The sequence below is a fragment of the Centrocercus urophasianus genome, unplaced genomic scaffold (genome assembly GCF_019232065.1).
Source record: "Centrocercus urophasianus isolate 14NV4802_14NV808 unplaced genomic scaffold, USGS_Curo_1.0 seq_12, whole genome shotgun sequence".
NCBI lineage: Eukaryota > Metazoa > Chordata > Aves > Galliformes > Phasianidae > Centrocercus > Centrocercus urophasianus.
The window spans coordinates 8,697,720-8,716,448 of record NW_024884364.1 but is presented as its reverse complement, the minus strand read 5'-3'; the positions used below and the strand labels follow the sequence as shown (position 1 = coordinate 8,716,448).

The 18,729-nt window shown below is 38.8% G+C and overlaps 1 long non-coding RNA gene across 1 annotated transcript; it reads right to left on the bottom strand.

Moving 5' to 3' along the window:
* Nucleotides 1–2,149: 2,149 nt before the first annotated feature.
* Nucleotides 2,150–14,888, bottom strand: LOC122156146. The gene is made up of 3 exons (XR_006167388.1): nucleotides 14,824–14,888; nucleotides 11,331–11,377; nucleotides 2,150–2,266 (listed from the first exon to the last, which is right to left on the bottom strand). It is a non-coding gene; the product is annotated as an uncharacterized LOC122156146 (long non-coding RNA).
* Nucleotides 14,889–18,729: the final 3,841 nt, after the last annotated feature.

The following is an 18,729-nucleotide window of genomic DNA, read 5'->3' as shown; positions in this document are numbered from 1 at the left end:
GACGCACAGTGTGTGGACACACAAAAGAAATTTTCACAAAGCAAACTGATGAGAAATTTACATGTGCATTTTGCACATGGACTGAAGCCTGAGACAAGACTTCTGGGGAAGACTTTAATCCTTCAAGACTTACAGATATGTCTCACTTTACAAATGAGTACTTTCCTGAGAGTCAACTGGATCAAATGATATCAATATGAATTTTTTGTAGGATTGGTCCTTATTCAGTAAGTTCTCTAAGGAAGTGGAGTGAGATTTTAATTGTTGGTCCAATCTAAGTAATCTGTTGGAGCACGTAAAAGAAAACCTTGAAGCTATGTGTGTGTAATTACCCAAAATCACAATAAAGTAACTTGCTGAGAATCAAAACTGTAACTTCTTTATTTCTTATAAATTATAATTTCTTATAAATACAAAATTGTAATTTCTTATTTCTTTATAATCTTATTAAGATTATACACTTCCACTTCCTTCTGAGATTAAATTTGTAATGCATGTTACTCCTATGCTTGTATACTGAATGAAGTTTTTCCTTCAAGAAATGCCACTTGTCTACTGAGACTGTTTAGATAGGAGACATACTTTTTTCTGCTACAACTAGACTCTGGTTTTGGACAGGTATGTTAGGAAGTTAATTAAATAGCACATTATGTACTTTAACATACTGTCCCAATTTTCGTGGGTTAGTTGCTCAGCTACTTGGAGAAGCAGCTGCAGATCTTCTTAAAAAGAAAAAAAAAACAACAAGGAGGAACCCATATGCTATGCCAGACAATAGTACATCATTAGCAAAACATGTCACGTTGTTCTGAAAATAAAACCTGAACATACCAGTAAGAAATTACAACAAAAGGAAGGGAAGGTGTTTGTTTACTGTCAGGAACTAAGTGTTTGGTCTTTTTCAAGAGACGTTTGTAAAGATTTAAACATGAAACAGGCAGAATTTGATTTCAGCATCTTTTGGAAACAATGCTAGCAGGCAGACATGGTAAAAGGGAAAATACTTCTGAGCTAGGTGACATCAGATTAGAAAAATTCTTCATGCTGTAATAAAAATTCTCTCTAGTGTCCAAGTAGTAAGAATGGATTTTCTGAAAAATAATTCATAAATTATATGAACTGCAGAAAGAAATCCATGAAATAAATAGAAAGCAATGCAGTATCAAACAAATGAATGTACTGATCATGTGAATGTGAGACCTAGACTCAATGTCTTCTCTCCTGATGTTCCCCTTTCCCTGATAGAACTTAAACACATAACCATCCCTGCTGCAGATAGTTTCTGTATTGTAGGTTGCTTGGAAAATATGACTATGCTGGCAACGTATTAAGTGAAAGCTTGCCCCATCCTGATGCTCTTCACCAAGCATCTGGTTTTGGTCACTCTTTGGGTGCAGGATCCTGGGCTAGCTAGAGTATGACTCAATCCAATCTGATACAGCCATTTTTCTCTCCATATATGATTAGCTCCAAAATGCAAAACGTCATTAGAAAGGTAAAAAAGAAAACAACAAAAAAATCCACAACCATCTTTTAAGGCTGAAAAGAAGTCTGCAACTGTTCAAATGACAGTGAAAAAATGGAGGCAGAGGAAGGGATATGTTGGACATTGTTGACAGGAGAGATGTTTGAGAGCTTTGATGTTCTTCCTCTATCTAGTAGTTTTAAAAGTGATGGTCAGTAGTCCACTGAGGCTCTGGGCTCCCTGTATTAAAGAAGGCTCAGGCTACTCAAGGAAACTCAAGGCACTCTGAAGTTAACCATCTGCCCTTTTGGAGGAAGAACAGCAACTGTATGGGCCAAATATTGACTGATTATGTACACAGGAAAAACTATAACTGTAAAAAGACCATGACTTGCTGATACAATAGACCTGGTGTATTGCTTCTAAGTACGGATACGCCGAAAGTCTGTACAGCAGCTATTTCACCTTAAAGTGGAATTTAGAAAGGATTTTCAGCTGTAAAGATGTTACCACATGTGTTTACTCACAGTGCCTTCATTATGGGTATTATTACTACATGGAAGAGCTGTCTAAAATTCAGGTCCTCCTGAAACCAGCAGTAGAACTGTGCCTTTCTGAAGGGAGAGAAGAGTGGTTCTCCAGAATCTAACCCATCATTTGGTACTCTTACCTGGTAATGGTGTACTTGCAGGGGCAGCATGGATTCCTTTTCTCTGCTCACAAATCTCAAATTTTGCCTACTGCTTGTGCTCGTGGTGTTCCTTTGCATGCAGTTCACAGACAGTATCTCAGTTATTCCATCTGTAAAATGGAGATGAGAGACTCAACTTGTGAAACATTCAGAGATCAATTCATAAAAGGTTCCAAATAAGAAATAGATTTATATATTTTTTTCTAATAAATAACACTACCCTTGGGTCCATGAGAATACTGCTGCAATACAGAGCCTCTTCATCTCTAGAATGATGCAGTATAATTAGTTCTTTCACTGTTTTCTTTAATGATACTTTTGACAAACTTCAGGAGTTAAGCTTTCCTGGCCCCCTTCTATACTGAAAGCACAATGCAAAAGCCTGAATGGTTTTCTTTTCTCTTTCTACCCCTTCCCTCTGCCCTCTCTCCCCTCCTGACCTCCCATTTTGCTCAAAAAAAAAAAAAAATAAATAGTAGATTAGGTAAGGAAGGGTCAGATATATCTTGTGTTCCAGAAAGAGAGATATTTCTCGTCATGCTACAACCAGACTTTGCACAACACAACATTGCTGGGCAAAAGAGACAATTTTAAACTAATCATCTAAGTTTACAGTGGAAAAGTTTTCAATGGAAAGAAAATACAATTCAACAAGGAACAAGCCAGCTCATTTCTAAAGACAGAACAGAGGCAGAGTGCTGAGTTTCTGTTGTATTTTAGGACATGATCTCTGCTGAATTATTTGAGGCAATTGTAATGGTAGATGTTTAACTCATCAAAGAGCCAGGTGCTGCAATAAGCAGTAAGTTACTAATGTCACAAATGTTCACAATCCTTTCAAGTTCAGTATCTCTGTGTAAAATCCCTGTTTCGTCATTATACAGATTTCTGGTTATCCTTTCTGTTGCACTAATGAGATTAAAACTAGGTAGGGCTTCCCTCTGGGGAAAATGACTTCCAAAGGATGTCATTTTGATGACAGGAAACTGAAGACCCTAGCACAGATCTTGCTGGTTTTATCCAAGACAACCTCTGATTGGGAATTCAGAGCAGGGAATGATTGGGGAAAATGGCCTGCTGTATTCAGTGAGCTAGGCTGAGATCACTACATTGTAGTAAAGCAGAATCTTAGCATCATCCTTGTAGTCAATATCGAACAATGTTTATCCTTCAATCTGACCACAGTACTCAGCAGAACACATCCTCTCCCTCTGACCTCTCAGATAACTTCTATTTTAAAAAGATCTATGGAATATGCAATACTACCTATCTCTAAGATAGCAGTTTCTCCATCTCATATCTCCTGGGACTACATGGAAAAGCACTGTAGGAAAAACGCTGAGGAAAAACCATCAAGATAGTTTTAGATTGTCTATGAAGACTTACAAATGGTCTCTACCAGAAGAAAAATACTGATTCTTAAATATATTTTAAAAAATAAAATAGAAAAGTAAGGCCCATGACAACATCCCTTGTCCTGTATGTGTAGCTTCTGTGGCACAGAGTGGACCTAGAGGTGACACTGGTGGGGACTGGCCTCAATCTTTGATGACTGTGGGAAGGGATCAAGCAGAGCTGACCCATCTGCAGGGCCATGAACCTACACCTGGGACCTCATCACTAAGGATATGGCTGGTGAGGGCTGGCTGTCTCTGGTTCTGCTTACCCTCACCAGTCCTGATTCTGACCCTGACTCACTGGCTCACATTCCTAGCTTGGCCCTGGACCAGCCTTGTCATTACACAGTGCCCTGTGCCCTAGACCGGGATGCTTTCTGGCCTATCCTGCTCTCTGGCAAGGAACAGTAGGATGGGCCCTGGCCAAAGGGATCCAGTCCTGCTGCCACTCCTGGCATCCCCGCCTTTAGGAAGAAGCACAGCATTGTTGTTCTGCAACAATGAATTGCAGATATTTCACCTTGCTCTGGAAAGAGGAGGAAGGCAGTAAAAAAAAAACAAAAACAAAAACAAAAAACAAAACAAAACAAAAAAACCCAACCCCATAAACACAACTAACATTTTCCCATGGGAAAATCTTGTTTTGATCAGATTGATATCTCTGGATCTTTTCTTTTTGACAAAATTATCACAATTATTTATATTTATATTTAATTTATACTTAAAAACAACCCCTAGTAACTACTTTCAGATCACAATTCCACAAATACGAGTTCATTCCCATCTATTTCAGTAACTAGGATGCCTCTTTCTGCATCACAAAGATACATCAGTAGCTTTTCACTTAATACTTAAGTATTATACGTCTGAATTACACAACTAAAGAACAGCTGACAATATTCAACAGGTACAAGATAAAAGACAGCGCAAGCCTTGCTGGAAAACACGAGACATAGCAGAGTCCACAGACAAGCTAAAGGGAAAATCTATGGTGTTCTAAAGAAATGCCCAAATACAAAAATCCATTATTCTTTTAACTTTAGTTGGGCAAACTGGAATATATTGGAAACATTGACCAACTCTTAAACACTGCTCTACTCATAACTATGAAATGAAAAAAACAACTACCTCTTTATAAAATGATTAAGGTCATTCTTTGTTGGAATAGTAGATGCCAAAGAAAAACAGTCAGAAAGGTTGACTTCCAGAAACACTTGCAAAAAGATATCATATTTAGAAGCTGGTCTCTGTTAAAAAGTTGGAAATAAAAGTACTGTTTTGAACTGAGTACAGCTTTTCTCAAACTTTTGACAGATGTGACTGGCTTATTGCTGCAAGACAACTATTATTTAGAGGCTTAATAAAGGAGACATTATCTAACATATTCTACAGTTGAGTTTCACAACAAACAGAAGCAGATATAGACAGGTCTCTAAATGAGAAACACTGCATTCAGTGTGCCTTAGGTCAGACGTTGTGTGGTAAGAGCCCCCAGGGAACGGGCTGAATATCTATCTGTGTGGAAGACTGCCTGTGTGTCCCACCACAACTGAAGTAGAAATGTAGATGCACAGTTCTTTTGCCTGTGGAGGGAATTACTGCCGGAGACTGATGAATTGTTAGTTAACACAGGGTCCCTGACTTGCACTGATGTAGCAAACGGGGAGCTTTGCTGGCACAATGGCCTTCCTCTGTGATGATTCAGATTCACATCCTCACACTGGTAGGCAAACCTCCCATGCTTCTGTTGTGAGTTTAGAGATCCATTAGATTATTTTGAATTAGTAAAATTTTTCTTCTTGCAATTTAAACATGTTTGTTCACTTTTCCCTCAGGGGAAGTTCAATGTGAAATAGAACATGTTCTTTTTCTAGCTAAACAAAAACATACTCCTGGTAGCACTGAATGACTAACATACCTAAAAGATAAGCAGGTACAAATGGTCTTTTTGGGCACACAGTCTGTGCACACACACACTGACACACTTTCAGGCCTCCTCAGGTTTGGACACAGGTATAGAGAGGACAGAAGAGAGGCAAGAGGAGAGGGAATGAGAATTAGGATAGCTGTTAGGTTATCGTGTGAACATTAAGTTGGAGAGCTATATGGGGTATTTACATTGGGGAATCACCATTTCCCCAGCCTGCTCCATCCTCCTCCCTTCTATCACTGAGTTTGGTTCTCTTCTCTTGCTCAACATACTTAATTTGTCATCATATTTCTCATTGTATCCCATGTCTATCTAGATGATCTTACAGCACTTGATATGAGGTAAGAGCTGCATGAAAATCTCTCCATAGTTTATGTTTCATATTGCATGCAGGTAGTATCTATTGATATTTTAACACATTGAAAGGAAACCTATGCTGGTGGCACACCCCATGGTTTGGCTGGTTTCAGTGCATACAAAACATTTCACTACCTTTATCCTCTATTTCTGTTTCTCCAATGAGAAACGTGAACCCGTAAATTTTAACAACTTATCAGAAAGGATCATTCTGGACATCCCATAACACACCTACACTGTGGGAATACTCCACGGGGAGGCTGGAATGCTGGAAGAGCCCTGACAGTGACTGACAAATTTCTACAGCTGTGATCGGTAAAAGAAAGCTAAATGCACTTCTGCCCTGTTTATTCAGAGGTACCTCATCACAGAGCAAGGGAACAATTACCTAAATTCTTCTAGGCACAGGCTTGGAAATTTCTGTTCAGTTCCAAACACCAAAGACTTCAGAGATGCAAGAAATGGCTGCATTTCTGAGAGCAATACTCAGAGGAAATTAAGCGCGATCACATATAAGCTGCTAAAAGAATGAGGTGAACCACAGTTCATTATATAATCTACAAGTGGATTAAATTTAAACACCAAAGAGTGAGACAAGAATATTAATATAATACGTGAGATAGAAATAGGAGAACAGGAAAGAGGTATTAGGTGAAAACTTAGACTGGCATTAGGGAAAAACAACAGAGAGAGCTCATCCTCATTAAGTCAACAATTAGACTGGCAAATACAGTAGAGTAAACCTTGTCATTTGGGAGACTTAGAATGGGATGAGGAAAGGAGCTAGCAGCACGTAGTAGGGAAAATTCTTCCTTCACTGGGAGATGGAATGAATCATTCACTAGGACTTCCATCCAGGCTATTTTTTTAACTAGCAAAGTGCCAGCAGATCTACAATGGAAAGCAGAGGCCAATGCTTTATTTTCAGCAGAAATAAAAGACGTTAGGCCCATAAGCCAGGGGTTGACAGCAGTGACCTTTGTGGTACCAATGGTAGTGAATTCAGTCTTTGGTGATTTGGTGAAATACTTGATGTTACTGCAAAGGATATTCCAAGGGCACATTTTACTGATCTTATTGCTAGCCTGAAAAATTTCATATTCTATAAGCCTTTGTAAACTAGTACTTTCATTGCAAACTATTGTCAGAAGAGCAGAATATTCTCAGAATTTGAGCATGATTTAGGCTGGAAACGACCTCTGGAGGTCATCTAATCCAAGTCCCCGCTAAAAGCACATCGGCCTTTGAAGTTAGAGCAGGTTCCTCAGAATATCCAGCCAAATTTAGAATACTTCCAAGGATGGAGATTTTAATACTTCTTTGGGCAACTTGCTCCAGTGTTTGATCTTCACTGCACATTTTTTCTCAGGCATCTAATCATATTTTCTGTTGCTATCCCTATTCTCTTACGCCACTAAGCTGCCCCTTGAAATAACAACAGAACTTCAGGAATTACAAAATAAATTACAAAATAACTACAAAGTAAAATTCGCAATACCGTAATGACAGACTAAGAAGGCATGCTTTAATATCAACAAATCTTTATGTGAATTTGCTTTCTCCCAAGGTCTTTTAAAAATTCTAAGAGTGGAAATTAAAGTGAAAAAAACATTTTTCTAGAATGACATCCACTTTCTGTCTGACAATACATCTGTTACCATGCATGATACCTATCTCTTAACGGCTTCTCTGACACCAAGCACACAACAGTGAATTAAAAACCTAAAGTAATAAAGCAATGATCAGATCTTTGAACATTACTCACTTAGTAATGCATACATTAAGTGAACACAAACGAAGAAAAAATTGCGTATTTCATGTTATTGAGAAGGCAGGCCAGTATAGTGTGGTGACATGCAGGCAACAGCATACATCACTGTTCAAGCTACATTGACAGCAATTAAAAAAAACTGAGATGAGACGAAGTATGCACTAAAGAGTGGTAATGATTATGAAATTTTCTACTGAGACAAGTCCTATTCCTTGGCAGTGTAGCCTCAGTTAAATTGGTCTGTGGACAACCTAAACAATGAGAAGCACCCAGACGAATGTCAATATTTGAAGTGAGGGAGCAACAGGCATTTTGGACAGCAGGCACATTTTCTTTGGATCACCCACCTTTTCAGCTTAATATTGTCCTGGAAGAAATTTCAGCAATGTATGTTTTAAGTGAGTGTACGTGTCAGGATAGCAGCACACGTCTGTTGGAAGGACCATCCAGAAGTTTAGAACAACTCCTGTATCTTTTCTATAGCCTGAAAACAGAGACATCCTAAAAAACAAGCTCTTCTTTTGTTTATTTTTCTGTGCTCCTTTCATGGTTGCCCCGCCAAGTTTGTATGGAAATACAACGTTGATTCTTGCTAAACTCTCCCATCAGATTTCTCTGTGAACCATAATACAGAAGGCTTTGAAAGCCTAGATGCAGCTTGACTCTGGTTAAAAATACATTACATTTTAAGTTTTCCTCCAGCACCCACATCCATGCTGCAAGCCTTTTCATGGACAGAGCTCATGTGTTACTGCTCCCTTTTTCTTCACTTTAGTTTGAAGAGAGACAATTGAGACAATTCACTGAGAGAGATCGTCTCGGTGGCCCTTACAAGGATGCTCAGGGAACAGTTATGGGGTAAATAGAGAAATCACACTGGAGAAGTCTTTCATTTTAATAAGGACTAAAGGAGCATTCATATAAATCTCTGTACTGACTTTCTCCAAACACTGAAAGGAACCAAAAATAGATGCCTTCAGTGACTGAATTCAGTCTCTCTTATTATCAGTCTGGGGATTAAATAAAACTTTCACTGCCTAATGACTCTGCATGTAGTCAAGCATGAGCATTGCGCTATATAGAATTCCTCATATAGTCTTCTGCTGGTTCTTATTATCATCTCATCTATCAGCTTGAACACCTGCTGGCTGGGGAAACAACTGCCAGTTCTGACATCTGAATACAATCTGGAAAATTATAACCATGCATCACTCAAAACATCCTTTTCAAAGACGCAGTCCAAGCATCATAATTTCCTTGGTTAGTTGCCTGTTAGTATCCTTTTTACTAATATTTTGAAGATAAGTAGAAGAAGCTTCCAGATGCATAGCCATATATTGTAACTATCAGATCATAAAGAAAGCCATTACAATTAAAAGACAAATTATCATTTTTTTTGGGAGCTCTTCTACGATTAAAGAGGAAAGACTGAGAAAGTCTTGCTTTATTGCAGAGTATGTCCATGTGTTGGTTAGAATAATATAGATAAACATCCTGAGTGCTTTTGTATTAAGCATCAAATTAACGTCTTGAATGCAAAGTCACATACAATACACTTTTACACACACAAAAAGTCTGCTCTGGTTTGCGTGGAAATAAGAGAAAATACTTAAGTTTTTGTTTGTAGCTTAAAAAAAAAAAAAAAAAAAGATGAGGAAGAAGAAATTTTAAGGTCTGTATTTCTATTTTATTTTTCTTGCTTTTGAAGACCACCTGCAGGTGTTTTGGTAAGCGCCTGAATTAAGACAGTGCAGGTATGTAATTCATATTGACAGCTGGAGCTGGCAGCATGATTTTCTGAGTGGGGATAGTAAGAAATGCTTGGGCAGCCTGTTTAAATGTGGCTCATACTCCTCCATCATGTGACACAGCAACAGGTTGGAATGGCTTTGTCTTTCAGCCCAACAGAGCAGTACTTTTGCCTGTAAATTTTCCTACCCTGTCTGAAAGTTTTTTTCTGTGCCCCAAAGTCTACTGCATCTCTACTAATTAAATTATAAGGAAGACAGCTTTGTACAATGACAAGAGGGATAACGTTTAAGAGGATCAAAGTTTTAGGGCAGCAAGATAGACTTGTCTTAGTTGTAAACACGGAAGGAAAAGCTCGTGTTCTCTGTCTTGCCTGTTCTTATAACATAGGCAAGTTTTTGTAAACAGAGAAATCATCCACCATGATTGAAGTTTTGATGTATTTTCATGCTTGTTTTAAGACCTCATTGCTTTTAGTTGTTGCAGTTCTGCCCAACTTGTTAAATTTAGACTTAACATTGCTGAAGCATTTGTCAAATCTTGCATTGCAGCAAAGTGAACTTGAATGAATGAAGAGCAGGAGGAAGGCTATAAATGGTTCCAATTTGGGGTCTCGAGTCCCAAAGTCATTACTGAATATACACAACTCATTGAGCATTACAGCAACCTACACAGATGGAGATCCTTCTTTTTCATTAGCACCTGTATCACAGAAATGTACCTAAATGAGGAGTCTGCTCTCCTTTAGTTCTCTTGGAAGAGAAGTTTGAAAGCTCATATGAGAAACTCCTAAGCTTTGGTACTGTTGGTCACCACAAGCATAAAATACAAAGATGCAATGCAGAAGAAGATAAACAAATGAGGTCTGGTTCATTGGGTCCCTGGTATGTAGTTGCATACTCTGGTAATACTGGCATTGAGTTAATCTACCTTAAATGATTAATAACCAAAATAGCAACCCAACAACCTTGCCTAGTGACTAGTCTTAAATTTTCTGCTGCCTGGACAAACTGAACATTGATGTTATTCTTCTGAAATTAATAACACCTCTTATTTGGGGCGGTTGCTGGCCCAGTGATTTAGCTGGATTTGATCTGAAATGTCTGTGAAAACGAAATTCTCAGAAAGCATTTATTTTAAGATAGACATCATTATGCCACCTAGTAAAACTAAAAAAAAGAAATAGCATCCACGCAGCTCTGCAATAAATAACAAATCAATCTTCTTTTCAAACCTTCTAATTGTACAAAAAGACTCCAGCCAGACAAGCCAGGAAATACTTGACCAAAAAAATACATCTTGCACTGAAGTCTGAGAGCCTCTTTCCAAGTAGAATCAATTCCACTGCTTCAACTCTTCAGCTACTCAGGAGTGAATATTTAAGCTAAATCATCAGGAGTGAGCAAAGTCAATTTAACAGCTACTGTAATAAGTAATAATCACCAACTGCTATGAACAATTCAATTCAGAAGGTTTCCATGTGATCTATGATATCTCCCAGCTACCCCTTACACTGAATCCTCTCCAGCACTTAATAGAAGAATGTTTTCTCACATCCACATTGAATAAAATTCTCTACAATTAAAAGAAAAAAAGAAAAAACTTCTGAAAATATTCTGCCAGAAGGATGTTTCTTTACATAAACCGTAGATTTCACAGAAGCTAAGTCCAGAGCAATAACTTCCCACCTCTCTTTACCCAAAGTGTTGTAAATTTTCTGTTCTTTCACTGAGACTAGAAGGACACAGGTTTATCCTGTTTTTCAAACACTGCATAAAAAGAAAATCCAGAACAGGTTAAATGTTGGTTCTCAAACAGAAGAGAAACAAGATAATAAAATACCTCAGACTAAACATTTACACAGTGTCTGCTTGGGCTGGAGTCTATGGGCATTTGAGTTCTTCGGATTTCTGATGGAGTCTTAAGCTATAGCAAAGTGTTTGGCTGAACTGCCAACAGCACCAACTTACCCAAGGAGGCTGCAGGCATCTTTCCATCATTTCGAGATTCAGATTGTCTGAACAAACAGAAAAAAAATGTGAAAAGGAAGCTGAAGAATGTCAATGAAGCAGAGAAAGAACTAAGTTGGCCTTGTGCTAGCTGGACACCAACACAGCATATTTCCCGTCACACCTGCTACACTGACCAAGCAACATGCTTTTCCCGTGAAATGCATGTTCATCTGCTAAATAATTTGGTTTGAGATATATGATTTTGGAGGTTATTATGGCTATCAAAGGGGTCCAGTATGTGTCAAATAGCTACACTGCTTCCTCACATTTTAGCTGGACTAAAAGCAAAATAACTTTAACAGGATGGAGGATCCATCTGGATTTCAGGCTACAAAGTAAGCCAGCTTTTTCAGGAGAGTTAAAGAAAATCAGGGACTTGAAAAGCCATACAATTGTTTTGCTTACTAAAAACTAGTTCCAGACTTCCAGCAATGTATGCAAAATCAGTTTTTGTTGTCCTAAAGCTTAGGGGGCAAAGAGAAGGAGAAACAAAGCAATAAATTCCCATTACGTCCTCGACCCAGATGTGGCAAAATTAACTTTGCAGTAAACCAATTCCCCTTCATAACCTTCCTCCCCAGACAGCTTTGGAGGCACTCCTTCCGTTTCCAGGGCCATATCCAGCCCAGGAGGCAGCAGAGGACAAAGATCAACCCCAGAAATTGCTTATATTTCCCCCAGAGGGTGCCAAGTGGTCTCCTCCAACAGTAGAAGTAGGTGGGGTGTGGAGGTGGGAGACAGGCTCCTCTGCTTGGTCCTGCCCATCCACACCTGGGGCCATGCCTCCACTCAGGCTTAGTGCCCTGAGTTGTTCAGAGGCGGTAGCGCTCATCACCTGCATTGCAACAGACTAAATAGCTATGCTTCTCAGTTTAGCATACAATAACTATCTGCACTATTTGAAGTAGATGTATATGCAAGAGTGAGTGGCAATTCAACTCATGATTATAAAATGATGGTAAATATGCTGGCAAAAACAAACAAACAAATAACAAGCAAACAAAAAAAGCAGAATAGGAGTTAACTGCAAAAAGCAAATGCATATAATCTCATCTCCAACATTTTTAAAAGTTCAGGCACTACTGAGATCACTTTTCTTCCACATCCCTTAAACAGAATCAGATCGTGTCAAGCACTGGCACCTGCAAGACTCTAGATCACCTACCAGAAAACACTACACATTTTACAGCTTGAAAATGCTCAAAAGAGCACGCTGTAACATTACGCAGGAAGAAGGATTCTCAAAAAGCATACTGTAAGTGTCATCATAATACTCAATAAATACCTTGCACTAAAGAATTACCTTTCATAAATCTGTTGGAAATTACAAGAGCAGAGGAAATATCCACCTCTTGCACAAGACCATCTTCACCTTCAGCCCTATCCAAATCCATTTTGAAATGTTACTCTTTGCTATTTTATAGCTGCTGTGTTTCACCTCAGAATGGGCTGCATTTCAGTTGTTTCTGATCATCACATCTCATTTATCAGTTTCTGAAGCACCATGAGAAGAAAGGTGTTATATATAAATAACTACTGTCATTTCTGGTTAACAGAGCTTTCATGATATTCGAAACAGAATCCACTATAAAGAAGACTAGAAAATTTAAAAGCAGTATTAAATTCATTCACCATTTTTCTCCACACTGAATAGAATGAAAACATTCATTTCATGAGAATGTTTGCTGTGTCTGTACAAGAGATGAGCAGTTGCAGCTAAGAAAGGTGTTGGCTACTGAAGAACAAGTCAGATCTTTAAAACATGACACCACTGCTGGACTTTTGCCTTAACTGTTTGAATCTTCAGCTGCACCAGCAATTCAAATGCATGCAATATGTAACCACAAAAGAGCAATGTCAAAGAAGTCAAAGCATAAGAAAAATGACTCAAATTCAGTACAGAAAAGCTGAAAAGGTTTGGCAAAAAGCAAGCACTTTCCACATGTCTCTGCAGTTCAAATGTTCATCCTGTATTCTGCTTCCTTCATACTGTAGCAAAGACAATTTTCAGAATTTGGCAGTATTGCCCTGAAGAGGTACCTCGAGAAAGCTTAGATAGCACACAGATTGGCGAATTCTTGATAAATTCCAAACTAGTGCCACTGGACAGCTGCCCTCTTTACTCTAGGAACAATAATTCCCTTTGCACCTCCAACTAAGTACACCTGACACTTTAAACTCCTACCTGCTTTGCATCCCATTGGGTGTTAAAAGCAACAGTACTTTCAGACTAAAACCATGGCCGCTCCAGCTATCCAGTTGACAGATCCCTTTGTCACTGGCAATGAAAGTACTTCAACAATCTGAAAGCCTATGCTTTGTTAGCTAGTCCTAAGGAGGTAATTGAAGTCAACGCAAAACCCTTACTAAATTATTAGGTAAGCCGGTGCTTATGCTAGCTTGAATCTAGCACCCCATTAAGCCTCCAAACCATCAGTAAAAGACTCTTCATCTTATTGGAAACATACAGACTTTTGCTCTATGGCTGGCTACCTGCAGCACACAATCAGCTGGCAGTAACAGCAAATGACAGCAGCATGAACGAATAGGAGCTGTGCTAACAGATGCCACTGGCTTCTTAATCAGCAGTTATGCTGGTGTGATTTTGATGCTAACTGCTTCATAGAATCATGGAATCATAGAACGGCTTGGGTTGGAAGGAACCCCAAAGATCATCAAGTTCCTACCACCCTACCACATGCAGGGCCACCAACCTCCAGATCTGGTTCTAGACCAGGCTGCCCAGGGCCCCATCCAACCTGGCCTTGAACAACTCCAGGGACAGAGCATCCACAGCCTCTCTGGGCAGCCTGTTCCAGCACCTCACCACTCCCTCTGTGAAGAAATTCCCTCTGACATCCAATCTAAACCTTCCCTCCTGCTTCCTCCTTGTCATGAGCCTTTAAATCTAAACTTCAGAATAAGCTGACAAATTTTGGTTGGTAGGCTAATTTTTTCCTCATAGATGTTTTGTGTCTCTTGGGAAACAGGAATAAGTAGCTTAGTAAACAGTGACCTTGAGGATTTGGAGAAATGATTAAGTTTTACAAACCAATAAGGAAATACCATCAGTCCTAGTACATTCTACAGAATGTAACAGGAGGGTTTCAAACAAACTGCATGTGAACTCAAAATGTCAAGACCATTTCTTTTGGAGACTGGATACCCTTCTGAACCTGTCCAAACTTTCTGACCTGCAAAAAAAGTAAAAGCCCAACATAGCCAACACACTCCATGTTCAGAAGTTCTGCATGCAATCACCAGAACTCAGAATCTGTGAGGACATCGATTTTCTAGTCTGGAGTATCAGTCTCCCTGTCTGTACAAATTACATCGATGAACAAGTCTTAAAACTTCTTCCTACCTGAACAATAAGTGTTCTCATTATATGTTTTCTGAACAACATGGGTAAGCTTTTCTTTAGGAGTAAATTCACTCACACGAGCCTCACCATTTTTGTCAGAAAATCCAGTTTTCACCTCACAGCTGACATCCTTGAGCTCCACTCTCTCTATTGCTCTGGTTTTTTAGGCAGGAAAATCTGAAATGAAAAGAGACACAACTGTGAAAAGGACATTCATGTGGCCAGCATTGTAATTTCAGAGACCAGGGTAAATAAGACCACTTTGTCATATACACAAAGATGTCAAGCCATCCCTTCAACTGGAAACATCTGGAACTTAATTATATTTTCTTGAAAGCCCAGAAAATGACAAAACTTGATTCTTTCACCAGGTTTTGTAAAGAAATAAGACCTATACAGAAATATTGTCTGTGAGTTTGTCTGCCCAGCTGAATCACTTAAATACTGTGATCAATTGTAATCATGTTTGAAAGAGAGGAAGACAATGCAGCTATTAAAACTGATGTCAAACACTGATGAGTAAAAGAGAAAGTTTGAGGGAATGCAGAACTCAGCCCTTGTAAATATAATTTGCAGCAACCATGCAAAAGAATATATGCATATGTGTAGCCCGAGAGTGCTCACAGCACCGAGTTCTCATTCCAGTGAATATATCAGAAATAATACGGGCAGAGCTGAGGTTAATTGTCAGGAATTTTACATGATGAAGAATCCAAAGGCATAGAAATGCTGTTCATGAAACAGCTGTTCGTTATGAGGTCCTTACTAAGAAAGTAGCTCACAGATGTAAGATCAGCAGCTGCACATGGCCCAAGATACTTTTCTCTTACTGAAGTGCCAGGCACTTTGGTTTTGATTTTGGATCATTAAGAAGGACACCACATTGCTTTGGATCAGAGAAATACATGTGGAGAATCAATGCACATAGCCCTCTGCCAAAACACCTGCCGTTTTACCACTCCTCCTGCTGGTTTTAGTACTTCTGTTTGCTGAAGAAAGAACAGCAGGGCTTTAATTCTATGTAAATGCTATTTGCAAATGTACATGCATCTTTATGAATGAGACATGAGGATCTGTTAGCAAAGAAAGTGCAGCCATATGCATGTGGTGACAGTGTGTGATACAGCCCACAAGTCTGCACTGATGTGACTTCATCAGGTCCTCTGCTGTCCTCTGTTCATTCACAATCTTCAAGCAGCTTTCAAAGACCTCAGTTCAAAAGTAACTTAAATGCAATTTGATATGAAATTATGCCTCTTTTTTCTCCTCCTTTGTCTTCGTGAGAAAGAAACACACTTTTCCAAGGAGAAAAAAAACAGTAACTCCTAGATATCTGGTAAGTTAAACATCCATTACTAGGCAGCCATTAATTTCCTAGTCAAAATAAATTCATGTACTAAAAATTCCTGGCAATTGGGCCCAAAATGAACTGGACACTTCTAAATTATTATGAAAAGCAAATCACAGTTTCCTTTAAAATTTGGATTGCAGGAAGATTTTTTCTAGAATATGACTGGTTGTACTTAAGCTTACGGGCTGTGTCTTGTGCCTTCTTATCTCTGTGCCTGTTTATTAGTGCAAATATGCCTGATAGGCTCATTGTGCCCTCAAGCCTTCTCAAAAAGGAAAATTTCCATCTGCTGACTTCTCTACTTCCAGTAATGGATATGACTGATTACATTCACTGTGAAAATTCTAAGCTGGTTATGGAGATTCCTATTTAAAATACAGAAGAATATGGAAAAACCCTGTACTTTGTGCCCTATATATTTCAATGTCTACCCTCTGTCTTCAGAGGTGTTTGAAACTGGACCAGAAGAAACCTGAGCAAATTTAAACAACTTGAAAACAGGCTGAGTTGGGCTCAGACAGCATGACCTCTAGAGGTCCCTTCTAATCCAAAATTATTTTATGATTCTTTGATTTTGTATCTTTTACACTGACATACACAAAGCTGCAAACTTGAGAGGAGACTCTTCTACAAAACCAATTCTTCAGTGTATCAAATTATGGAAATGGTTACCATTTTGTAAAAGAACAGCATGTTTATTTTTCTGCTTCATTCGGGATAACTTCTGTGGAAAAAATAGTTCAGATGCACACATTCATGTGCATGCAGAAAATCAGATCACCTTTCTATCCACAACCCACAGAAGCAGCTGTGCTCCACTGAGACTAAACGTGAAAAGAAAGACATATTTTTGCTTTTAGACAGTGCTAGGGGAGAAAATTTCAGGGATTAGAATTACTGGCTATGGAGTTCTTTATGGGAGATCACACGAAGCACTGAGCCAATGTAGGTCAAAGAAACAGAAAGGCCACTTCTTCAGCAGTTTTCTTTAAAAAGAAAACACAACAAAATTGTCCTTTTGCCTCCCATATATCAACAATGGCCATCTCTACTATCCACAGGGGGAAAAAGTACTGCTTGGAGCACTTTGCATATATCAAAACACACTTTGAAAACACTAAAAACACTGGCTAAAAACACTGCTTTCAAACATAAGCATGCACTGATTGCAAATCATAAGCTCTGTCTTTTTATTTATAATCTAGAATTCTTCTCTTTGAAGCATTATTAGTACTTCTAATTGTCATAATACATTTACATTGCCTCACTATTCTTGTTTATTGACACATTAAAAACATCTACATGCCAGAACTAACAAAACAGCCAACAGAAGCATAAATAGAAACACAGTTTTTAGAAGCTCTTCCATTATTTGTAGAAAATAATTCTGTAAGCATGTGGTCAGACACAGACAGCGTTGGTGGTCTTGGACTCCCCATCACCTACCTCAAAGTACAAATAATAACAAAAGAGACCGATAAGCACCTATTCACAGAGAAATGGCTCAAAACCAAACAGAGTTGTGGCAGATGGCTTACACATTTCAGAAGAAGCATGATGTGTGATTCAGTTTAGAAAGTCTTGCACAGGACTAGATGAGTATGATGTGTGCGAAGTGGAGAGAGAAAGGGATTGAATCAAAATCACATTATCTCCAACTTCCCTGATGGTGGTAGTACGTGTGTGGTATTCTGTAGAACATCAGCAATCAGTCTGGGCCACAAACATTTGTGATGCCCTACAGAAGTGCTTTGTAAATCCTGGGAAGGTTTCTTCATGCATCAGGGTTGTCACTGGATTCAGTTACTTCAGTCATACCTGTGGGCAACAGTGATTTTCATTCTAGGTTTTTTTACTGCCTAAGTGGGAAGGAGACCTTTTGTTAAACATTACTCAGGGCAGCTTCCTAAATTTTTCCAGTCCAATCTTCTGCTTGTCTTGATATCTGAACATTTTAGTTTCTCTTATAGGTTATAAGTGTTTCAAGTACATTGCCTACAACGTCATTATCATTACCACATAAGCAGTTCTTCTCAAACAGAAAACATAACTTCTGTTCCAAAGTAAAGAGTGGGAGGTGATGAACTTGATCACAGGTCTCCACTTCCCATGCCTTCTATGCACTGCTGTTTTCAAACAGCAGAAAGACAACATACACAAACAATTGCAGCAAAATAGAAGACAGAAAATGTTTTTCATGAAGCATTATTGGGGTCTGGAACTTCAGGTCAATGTTTATGAAGATAGCTCAGCTTTTATAATTTGTATTAGACATTCCTCATCAAGAGTTAGGAAGGCTGCTTCTCTTGCCTTTGCTCCTTCGCCTTTAATCTATTCTTTCCCCATATCACTCCTTGTGAACTGTGGCTCAGACATGTCTAGATTACAGGATGGGTAATGTAGAAGAGCCAATATAACTGAAACATGCTGAGATTTATCATTTTGCATGCTCTGGTACAGTACATAAACGTTGAACTATAGCTTAAGATTAGATTTATTCCCTTCTTCCTTCCACCAAGTATCTCCCATGGGAAAGCACATTATCTTTCACAATAATTGCATGTTTTCCTCTTTAAGCATCTGACAGCATCCAGGAAGCTGGATGACAAGCTCAGTGTGCTGCCAGCCTGAATGAAAAATAT